Raw genomic sequence first — 11,182 nt, forward strand, 5'->3', positions numbered from 1 at the left:
AAGATGAACTAAAGGGAAGGATCATGGCAGCATTCACCGACTTAAAAAAGGTGATCGTCCAGGAGAGTTGCAGGAGATTCCGAAGTTGTCTGGGGGCCATGGTTGAAGCTAATGGCGATTTTGTTAAATAATCTATTCTTTAGTATGTCAAGAAAGTCTATGTAATTTTGGTCAATATATCTATTAAAATGAGATGTCAGTGTTACTTTCATTTTTTCGTAATTTAGACGACAATTTATTCACTGCACACTGTATATATATGTGTGTGTGTGTTTGTGTGTGTATGTATATATTTATATGCGTGTTCCTGTGTGTGAGCGTGTATGGATGTAAATGTGTGCATATGTGTGTGTGTGTATACATATATAATATGTAATAATACAAATTACATATGTATTGTTATATAGATTTAATATTAAATATATTGTATATATGTATGTACATACACATGCGTGTGTATCTGTGATTGCGTGTATGTGTGTGCGTGTGCGTTTGTGTGTGTGTGTGTGTGAGAGAGAGAGAGAGAGAGAGAGAGAGAGAGAGAGTGAGTGAGTCTGTTTCTACGAGGTTCGTCAGTGTGTATTTCTTTGGAGTCTTTCTTAAATGAAATTTCTGATTTTACTTCAGCGGTAAACGGACATCCTTCGACCAGAGGATAGCCGAATTAGAGCTCTTAAGGCCATGAGCAAAGTGGCTGGTCATGGCCAATTTGACTTTGCTGAAATGTAGGTATTCGAAATGTTCTCTGTCATCAGCGCTACACTCATAGTCGTACTGTCCGTCAAGAAATCACAGTGTTCGTCTGTTGTCACACTGTGCCGTGCTGTGTGTTATACGTCACGGTGTGACTGTTTAATTCGTTAGGGTGTGTTGTTTTTTACTATACGTTTGGTACAGTTTTATTCTTCGTCAAACACCGTGGATCATTACGTCACACCAAGATTGTTCTTTTGTACGTTATGTTCTATCATTTTTCATACGTATTAACGTGCTGTTCCTGATTCTACGTCACCTCATCTCGTATATTTTACGTCATACTGTATTGTTATTACGTATATTTTTCATCAAACGCTGTTTGCTACATTATGCCGAAGGTAATTCTCTGCGTTACGTTCATTTGTTCTTTCTTCGTCTCACTGCCGATCACTGTTCTATTGCACATCAAATTATTTCTATTACGTCCCGCCGTGCTGTACATTATGTTTCTTCCACGTTCCGTCATGTTCATCATTGCACCTTCGTCACGCTATGATGATCACCTATTTTCCGTTGCATTGATATTGGATCAATTCTTTTCTCTCACGTCACGTTTGATGTCCCCGTCTGTATTCTACGTTACAATGTACACTGATCTATGTTGCGTCTTATCCTCACTCTATTACATTGATCTTTTGCACAATTTCACTTATGTTACTAAGTTACACTGTCTTATTCATCCTTCGTCATATCATACCTTTCATTTTTCTCTACACTATAGAATACTGTATCCTACTTCATGTTGTCTATGTAGATATATTTCTACGACGTTATGTTAATATGTTTATTCTAAGTACTGTCTCGCTGTCACAATTTCGTTTCGCCGTGTGCCGTTTCCAAGTATTTCACAGTCCTTTTCTGTTACGTCAAAAAATTGTATCATAACATCATGTACACACACACACACATATATATATATATATACATACATTTGTATATATGATGCAGCTTCACTGCGTTACACCTAACTGTTCACTATGCCACAACGTGGATCTTCTTTGTGTGATGTAAACTTGTTTTGTTCGGAGTATGAACTGACTGTTAATTAGTTCCATATATTTTTGTTTTTCTGTTATTTTCCGGATTGTATTCAGTGCGTCACGTGTGACTTTTCTTTAAGTATCTTATTTATTCCACGTCGTCTAGTGATGTTTTTCATTCGTCAAGTCTCATATTTTATTTTTTTATCATGTCAATTTATATTACGTCATGTCCAAATGTTCCTTTCATGGTATGTAATTCTCTTTAATTCTTTACTCTATGCATTTTGAAAATTTGATATTTCATTTCTGTTCTAAATAATCTTATTCATTCTACGACATGCCGTACTGTTTCTTTACATGCTCCTCCCTTTTTTTTTCAATATCTTTTATTGTTTCACTGCGTCAAAGTTTGATTACATCGTGTTCACCAAGACAAAGGCATGTTTCTTCACATGTGACACATGGATTTATCCTTTTTTTGTTACTTTTAGAGCACCCTGTAAACGTACACCCTATCAGCATAGCATGGCTATGTATTCTATATCATACCGTGATGCTATGTACATCTTGTCAAAACGGATTTAGCTTATCTCTAAATTACGCTATATTCACACGTTCTAAAGAGTGCCTTATGTGCTACATTCGCCACTCTTCCAATATTTCACCTTGCAGATGTTTACAATTAACGCACCCAACTCTAACGTCACAGTGCTTCAACATATGTGTACATACATGAATGCATACATAGATAGATACATACATACATATATACGTACATACATATATATGTATAAATTAATACACGCGTGCATACGTAATTCATACAGACATACTTAGATGCATACATATGTAAAGACATATATATATACATGCATAAATTCATACTTACAAACGCACATGCATATGTACAAACATGCGTACGTACTTACAGCCTCAACGTGTATATACAGTTGCGGCCAAAATGTTCAGAACGGCATTGTTTTTGTCAGAAAAGTAGATATAATTTTTAATAGAACTTGTGTTATTTTCTATAATTTTCACAGACAATAAATACGATATTAATTGTTATTGTCTGAGATTTTGGTGTAATTTGAGAGGATAATACAAAAGTTATGGATGATTTAGTGATTTACTGCCAAACCCACGGCGGCCAAGATGATCAGAACGGTTGCTTTTACTTCATGTTTTACTATATTTAACCGGTGAACTCTAATGCTTTGAATTTGTTTACTCGACGGTTTATTTACTAAACATTAGTAAGAGTATCTGCAGTGTACTTTGTTAATATAATGCCACTTACTCCGTTACTAATTCGTCAGCAGATTATTAAGCTTCGAAAGAAGGATAATTTAAGTATTGGGTCTATTGCAAAGATTGTTAACAAGTGAAAAAGTGTTGTTCACGGTATTCTTAAGGTCTACGATGATTGTGGTTCGTGTGAAGCAAGAAAGTCTACAGGTAGGCCATGAAAAACGACCAACAGAGAAGATCGTGCTATGGTAAAGTTGGTTAAAAAGGACAGATTTAAAACTGCTGCTGCTGTTTCTCTGGAAATGTGCATTGTACTGAAGAAAACTTTATTTCGAAAAACTGTGTGTTGTCGTTTAGTTGAACATGACCTACAAGCAAGAGCACCTGCAGTGAAGCCACTAATCAGCTCCAAGAATAAAAAATGTCGTCTTACCTTTGCAACCGAACATATGTTGTGGTCTCAAGAAAAATGGCAAACGGTGCATTTCCGGGATGAATCTAAATTTGTTATTTGGGTCAGATGGGAAAAGGTACGTTTGTCAAAAAGTAGGTGAAAAATTGTCGCCTAAATGCCTTAAGACTAGTGTTAAATTCGGTGGAGGAAGTGTCATGGTTTGGGGGATGATATCTGGAGATGGTGTGGGCCCTTTGGTGCGATTACATGGAAAGGTAAATGCAGGAGTTTATAAACAACTTGTAAAAGATCATGTCTTGCCTGTGCTGAGAAATTCAACTAAGCGATCACCCATATTCATGCAGGACAATGCCCCATGTCACAAGGCTAAGGTGGTCATGAACTTTCTCAAGGCTAAAAGATTATTGTTAATATAGCCACTGAAAAGTGGCTATATTTTTAAATCGAATTCATTTTAAATCGAATTTATTTTAATAGTATCGATTTTATCATTATCGATTTAAAGATATAGTCCCCAAATGCGCGGAGTCAGTTTAATGTTTCTTTAATTTATTGATTTTTAAAAAATATATATTATAGTATATTTAATTTTTTCTATATATGGATAATGTCTTTCACAATCGAATTGCTTTATAGAAGATATTTCTCTTAATAATATATGTGCATGAATATATATATGTATGTATGTATGTATGTATGTATGTATGTATGTATGTATATATATATATATATATATTATATATATATATATTATATATATATATATATGTATGTATGTATGTATATATATATATATATTATATATATATATATATATATTATATATATATTATATATATATATATATATATATATACATACACTAGAATACACAAACATTCGCAAACGTGTTCTGAAATCTAACAATTCCCATGCAAACATACACTCACAGAAGCACGAATGCATATTACAAAATACGTCAGAGGACACACACACACACTACGGAGATGTACCTGCATTGCAAGTAACATGATCTAAGATCGTGTGCTGAAGCAAAAACAATTGCAATGAGGAAGATGCCTGTCAGCCATTTAAGGCCAAAAAAAACGTCAGTTTCACTTCAACATTTAAATTAAATTTGTGTCAAAATATTTTCATCGCTTCCAAACCGCGACCTGTTCATTGACAACATTTTGTGTATTTAAATGTTGAAGTGAAACTAACGGTTTTTGTGAGTTCTTAAATGGCTTACAAACATCTCCACGATGCAATTGTTTATATAACTGATATATTTATTCTATACACATTAACACAAATTCGGTAAACATATATATATATATATATATAGATAGATAGATAGATAGATAGATAAATACACACATATGTGCCTGTATGTGCATATATATATATATATATATATATATATATATATATAAGCAAATTAGTTACCACTCTATCTCAAGGAGCTAAAAGCCAAATGAGCTAAGCAGGACATAATAGACCTAGCTGCTAACCCATGGCAACCCACATCAGTTAGAAGCCTCTATTCCTGCCATTTTCTAACTAGTTCTTTATATTTCAAGCTCTTCCTTTCATGTAACCGGTCCCATGCTTTCGATGAACAGAAAATCTAAGTGGAGTTTTCTTATGGATCATTTATACTCGATTTCAATCACTAATATTCAGCTGCTATATAAAGCAGTTATAAATTAGGCTATAGCTTTGGTGGATTGCTTAGCTTATATAATTGTGCTTTTGACGAGTCGTCTTTAACAGATATATTATGCATAAAACAGTGTGAGTCAGAAACACTGAAATAAATATAAATATTAGAAGACCTGAATTTAAGAGAAACATTTAGCATGTAGACACATTTTTCTCTACCTGTGATGCGCAGAAAACAAAAGAGAAGTGTCATGCCTGACCGTTTTACGGTTTGTTAAGCGCTCATACATACATACATGCATTCATACATACATATATAAATACATACATACATGCATACATACATACATACATAATTACAAAAATACATACATACAACAGTCTTTGAATTGAAGTTCGCACTTATATATAACACATACAGAGACATGTGCGCATAAAACACACATACACGTACATGATGACTTTGTGCACTTGGTCGATCTCGTGATTAATATTGAATTATTTTCTATATCCTTATCTCTTTCTATACAAAAGCTCTTGGCAGTATCGGTACAATCGCCACAGGATAGTAGTAGTAGTAGTAGTAGTAGTAGTAGTAGTAGTAGTAGTTGTAGTAGTAGTAGCTGTGGTGGAGGTGCCGTCGGTGGTGGTGGTGGTGGTAGTGTAGGTGGTGGTATTGGTGGTAGTTGTGGCTGAGTAAATTATGTCACTTAATCCGATTGGTTTGTTGGGAAACCCTTTAAAGTTTTCTATCTTAACTAAATATACATTGCAAGACAGAGTAACTAATATCCGGATAGTAGAGAAGATGTATGAAATCAGCATTGAGATAAACGGCTTGTCAATTTTCCCGGAAACGATTGAAATACACGTGATCGAAAACAGTTACTCGAGAGAAGAAAAAACACATTGATCGAAGTACAACAATTAATCGAATTATAAATAAATATTCGAAGTACAGAAAATTGCTTAAAGGAAAATAGATTTTATTTTTTATTGCTATACAATATATAATCTCAAGTTATGAATGATTGCGAAGATATAAGTGTATGTGTGTGTACCTGTCGTGTTTATATTTAACAGTCTTGAACACTAGTTTCTAAATCGTTAAACATAAGCATAACAAGCTCAGACACATATAAGAAATTATTTTATATTCTATTGTAATTTTTATAGTAAATTAGATATGAGATATTAAATAATTATATATACATACACACACACAGACACACACACACATATATATATATATATGCATATAATGTTAATATAACATATATAGATTATATACTAATATATCATATTATATATCATATTATTTTATAGTCGTATTTTATATTTTGCGAGTTAGCAGGACCCTGTTTCTATAATTGGTATTACAGCCGATCATTTTCTATCAATTGCTTTCTTAGTGAGACAGTCAATGTTAGCTCAATCACCCATAAGAGTGTTATAGTTCCCTCAGCTATACTCGTGTAGATTTAGTTTAACTCAATATTGAAAGGTAGCCGAAATCTCTTCAATTTAATAGAATTTCTCGCTATTCTCTGTGGTAACTCATTGAACAACAATGAATACTTGCCAGCAATTTTCATGAAATGTTGATCATGATTTTCAATATGGCACGAAACAAGAAATATATTGTTTCAATAATGTAATTTTTTTCATGCACATCTGACCTGACATATTGCGATTTCAACAAGTTATATATAAAATACAAAATATAATATATGCTACTTAAATCTCCACCATGAGCTGTAATTTTTGAACGATCTCTGAAAATAAATTGCGAAGCACTGTCTCAAAAAACCTTACAATAAGGAAATAAAATCAGAAATAGTAGCCAAATCCCCCTTAAATGAAAGCGTTCTAACATATTAGATAATACTGTCCTAGACATATTGTATCTAGAAAATTTCATATGCTGGAGCACGTCTTATCATCGGATAAGATCTATTCGATCAGGGTTGACATTAAGTTCAATAGCTGCAGCAGTTGTCATTCACGTAACCAGTCGTCATTCACGTGCGAGTAAGACTTGGTAACGTAATTCATGCGTATGCTCGTCGATTTCGGTGCCTAGGTTGTCATGAGCAGTCAGGGAAGTCCTTTGAGGAATCCTCTCATTCTTAACCTGGTGGAATAACCGGGATGTGACAGCTGGAGTAAAAGAGAGGATTGCACTAGCACGCAACAGGTACTCGTAATATGTTGTCTGATTCAGGAATTCAAGTCAGAAATTATGATCATAAGTTAATACCTCATCCAAAAAATGAAAATGAACTTAAATTATAGCAAATTCTACAGATAGTCGAAAATTGGCAAGTTGCGCTGGCAATGTAGGTTCTATTTCATGTAATACTTTTACATTTCGTTTAAAACTAAACAGTTATCAAATCGGCCTAATAAAAGCCTTTGAAAAACGGAAATAGAGCATCCGTCGATCGCTGCTACTGCTTTGATATGTTGATGTAAGCAGACTTACTATGAATGATGCGAAGGACAAGTAAATCTATTAGTGCTCCATTTTTACACAGTACAATGATATTCTATTGCATCAGGAGAATTGAGGGAGAATTGGTCTAATGTCGTACCTAGTGTCTTGATATTAAAATACCAATATTGAGAGTAGCCACCATCCTCAATCCACAGTTGAAGGGAATATATAACACTTGTCCAACAGTTTTGCCTGGCTTTAGAATTCAGCATAAACCTAGATGAGTAGCCTAGATAGATTGCTACCATTTGTCCAAGATGTTATCTCGAGTCTCCTGGGGAAAGGGGCAACTTAATATCCCTTTTACAGGTTGGCTTCTATAACTTAAGGCAAAGACCTTTCACAAATAACAGGAAAGTACAACATTCGTTGGCGATCCAGTGAACTATAACGATTATAAAATTGAACAATATCGAGTGTTTTTTTTTATAGATAATAATCACTTATTAATGTCCATAATTCATGATACTGTTTCGATTTCGTTTGTAAGCTATAAACATAATCTTAGTTCCGTAGTTATAAATTGGTAATAAATTTGTAATCTTAGCTTAAACAATTAATTATATTTAAGAAAAGAGATGCTGCACTGTTATATTTTTGAGGTAAGTACACACACACACACACTCACACACAAACTCACAAACACACATCTTTCCAACAGCTTTTGATTTGAAAAGTTAAAATTAATTACTGGCGAGATCTTTCCACTTAATTTGATAAAATTTTAGTAACCAGACATTTTTTCCCTACACTGGTTTCTTTACACTTAGTTTTACTTACGATTTTAGCGGCAAGAAAAAACGTAGTGACATATCAAGTGACGACATCAGACGTTCAACTCTGGCTCAAAGACTGATCCGATTTGCAGCAGAGAGACCTGCAAAGACTGAGTAATCTAAAGAAATGGTGAGGCATTTGATTTCTTTCTTTCTCTGTCTGTCTGTCTCTCTCTTTCTCTCACTCTCGCTCTCTGAAATTTCTTTATTTATTTCACTGTTTTAAAATGAAAGCTGTCCAGTTTTTATATTTACATATTTACAGTCACTTAGATTTAGAAACATTACAAAACTCATCCATGTTAGAACTTCGAGTTTTAGTCAATACATCGGACTTGGTGCAGCTGATTAACTGAATAGAATAGCTCCTTAGTATGTTAGATTAGTAGACTATAATTTGTAGATTAGTGAATTTGGATAAAGATAGATAAAAATTTAGGATCGATGGCAAGTTGAAGAATCGAAGCAGGTTGCAATAAATCCTATGCAGGTTCTAAATCATTAAAATACAGCGGTAACGATGATTATGGTAGCGACGACAACGACGACGACGACAATGATTAATATGTTGATTAAGATGATGATGATGATGATGATGTAAATCACGTGAACTAAGGGAAGGAAACAGTATAAGACTACTGCTTTGGTAATCTAAGAAAAGTTTAAAAGTAAGGTTAACAACAACGGAAGCAGACTTTCACTGTTTCTCTTACGTTGTGTATTATTGCTGGAATGATGTTAGTATATTACAAAGAGGAAGCATCTAAGTAGTGGTTTTATCAACTACAGATGTCAACCAAATCTTCTTCGAACCACACTCCATCGTTTTATATAAGTGAGACTACATGAAATAATGTAGTCCTAGATAATCGTAGAAAAAGAGGGTCATAGTTGAAGTGTCTTTGATCATATGTCTGCTCAACAACAATTGATTTGAAGTTACACAAAATAGTCCATCTTAGAAAAGTGCCTGCAGCGTTTCTGGAAGTTTACAGAACTTACGATAATGAACAGGATGATAGAAAGAAATACGTCACACATTGCCCTGTGTAAAAACAGTAAGCTATGCAACTAAAGAGGATAGGAACACAGCGAGTTGGCTTCGATTCTAGGTTGTAGCCATTTCACTACATCTTTATCGATTAGGTCTTTGATAATGAACTCTCCATAAGCTCAATGCCTTTCTCTTTAATGAAGAATTGTTTGAATTGACAGTATTCCATTGCTAGTACCTCTTCGACTCCATGAAGGCGAAATACAAAGAAGAATCTATGTAGACTTGGACTTAATGGATTGAGGAATGAGGAATATGCGAGGGAAGTTTATGACTGACTTCTTTGATTTCCAGTGTACAGGGATTTCGAGGAAAGTTGACAGTTCACATACAAAGAAAAGAAACATCATCGATAAAAATAATAATATTTTAAAAAGATAATTTAAAATATGTTTTATTGATTGTAATTAAAAAATAGTAACAATAAAAGATGCAACAACTGAATAACAAATTAAGTTTATTCTTTTAATGAGCATTGCTTTTGTTCGTTTATTTCATTTCTATTTATACTTTTTTGGCGCTCGTGCATTTAGATATACAACCAGAAGTATGTATGTGTAATTCTTTTTTTTTAAATTAAGTATATTCACAAAAGTAGATTGCAAAACTTTGTTTGTCATAGTAGGTCACAAACAGGTGATATAGCTAACAATTGAACAACTATATGTATGTAACATTAGGTATACACTTCACATTTGCATATCACTATTTTGTGCTTTTAGCTGAATTACTTGACACATGTCCTTAGTGGGTATTGATGAATAAATTCATAGATATTGAATACCAATGTGCTAATGGATTTACTAAATTTTATTGTTTACTAAGTATGTAATCCAATAGATGCAGGTGAAACTTAACGAGCAAAAATATTAGAAAATTTCAAAAAATTTTTGCAAAAATTTTCAAAAATTTTGGGGGAAAATTTTCAAAAACTTTGGGGAAAATTTTCAAAGATTTTTGGTGAAAATTTACAAAAATTTTGTAAACTTTCACCAAAAATTTTGGGGGAAAATTTTCAAAAATTTTTGAGGAAAATTTACAAAAATTTTTAGAGAAAATTTTCAAAAAATTTTCAAAAACAGATTACCGGAGATTCCCGGAAATTGCCGGATATGCCGGAATTTACCGGAAATTGCCGTAGATTGCCGGAAATCAACGGAAGTTGCCGGAGATTGGTGGAATAGCATTTTGGGAGATTTCCCAATAATGCAGGGAAAAGTTTTCAAAAATTTTTGGGGAAACATTTCAAAAATATTTCGGAAAATTTTGAACAAATTATGGGGAAAATTTTCAAAAATTTTTGGGGAATATTTTCAAAAATTTTCGGGGAAAACTTTGAAAAATTCTTTGGAAAAATTTTGGGGGAAAATGTTGAAAAGTTTTTGGGAAAAATTTTCAAAACGTTTCGGGGAAAATTTTCAAAAATTTTTAGCGGTAGTTGCCGAAGATTACCGGAGATATACTGAGCTTGCCAGAGATAGCCGGAGATTGCCGGAGATAGCCGGAGATAACCAAAGATTGGCGGAATAGCATTTTTGGAGACTTCCCAATAATGAAGGGAAGAATTAAAAAAAATTTTGTGGGAAAATTCTGAAAAATTTTGTAAAATTTTTGGGGAAAATTTTGAAAAATTAAAAAAAATTTGGGGGAAAATTTTGAAAAATTTTTGCGAAAATTTTGAGGAAAATTTTTAACAATTTTTGGAAAAAATTTGAAAAATTTCAGGGGAAAATTTTCAAAATTTTTCGAGGAATATTTGTTTCAGTTTTAGGGAAAATTTTAAAAAATTTTTGAGGAAAATTTTAG

At 33.1% G+C, this 11,182-nt stretch overlaps 1 long non-coding RNA gene across 1 annotated transcript in view; it reads left to right on the forward strand.

The window, feature by feature from the left end:
* The window catches only part of LOC118761148, a 14,831-nt gene extending 6,439 nt beyond the window's left edge, over positions 1-8,392 (forward strand). Inside the window, exon 2 of the long non-coding RNA XR_004997175.1 lies at positions 8,335-8,392. This is a non-coding gene — a long non-coding RNA (uncharacterized LOC118761148). The remainder of the gene's footprint in view (positions 1-8,334) is intronic.
* The last annotated feature ends 2,790 nt before the right edge of the window (positions 8,393-11,182 follow it).

This window comes from Octopus sinensis, unplaced genomic scaffold (assembly GCF_006345805.1).
Source record: "Octopus sinensis unplaced genomic scaffold, ASM634580v1 Contig09678, whole genome shotgun sequence".
Classification (NCBI taxonomy): domain Eukaryota; kingdom Metazoa; phylum Mollusca; class Cephalopoda; order Octopoda; family Octopodidae; genus Octopus; species Octopus sinensis.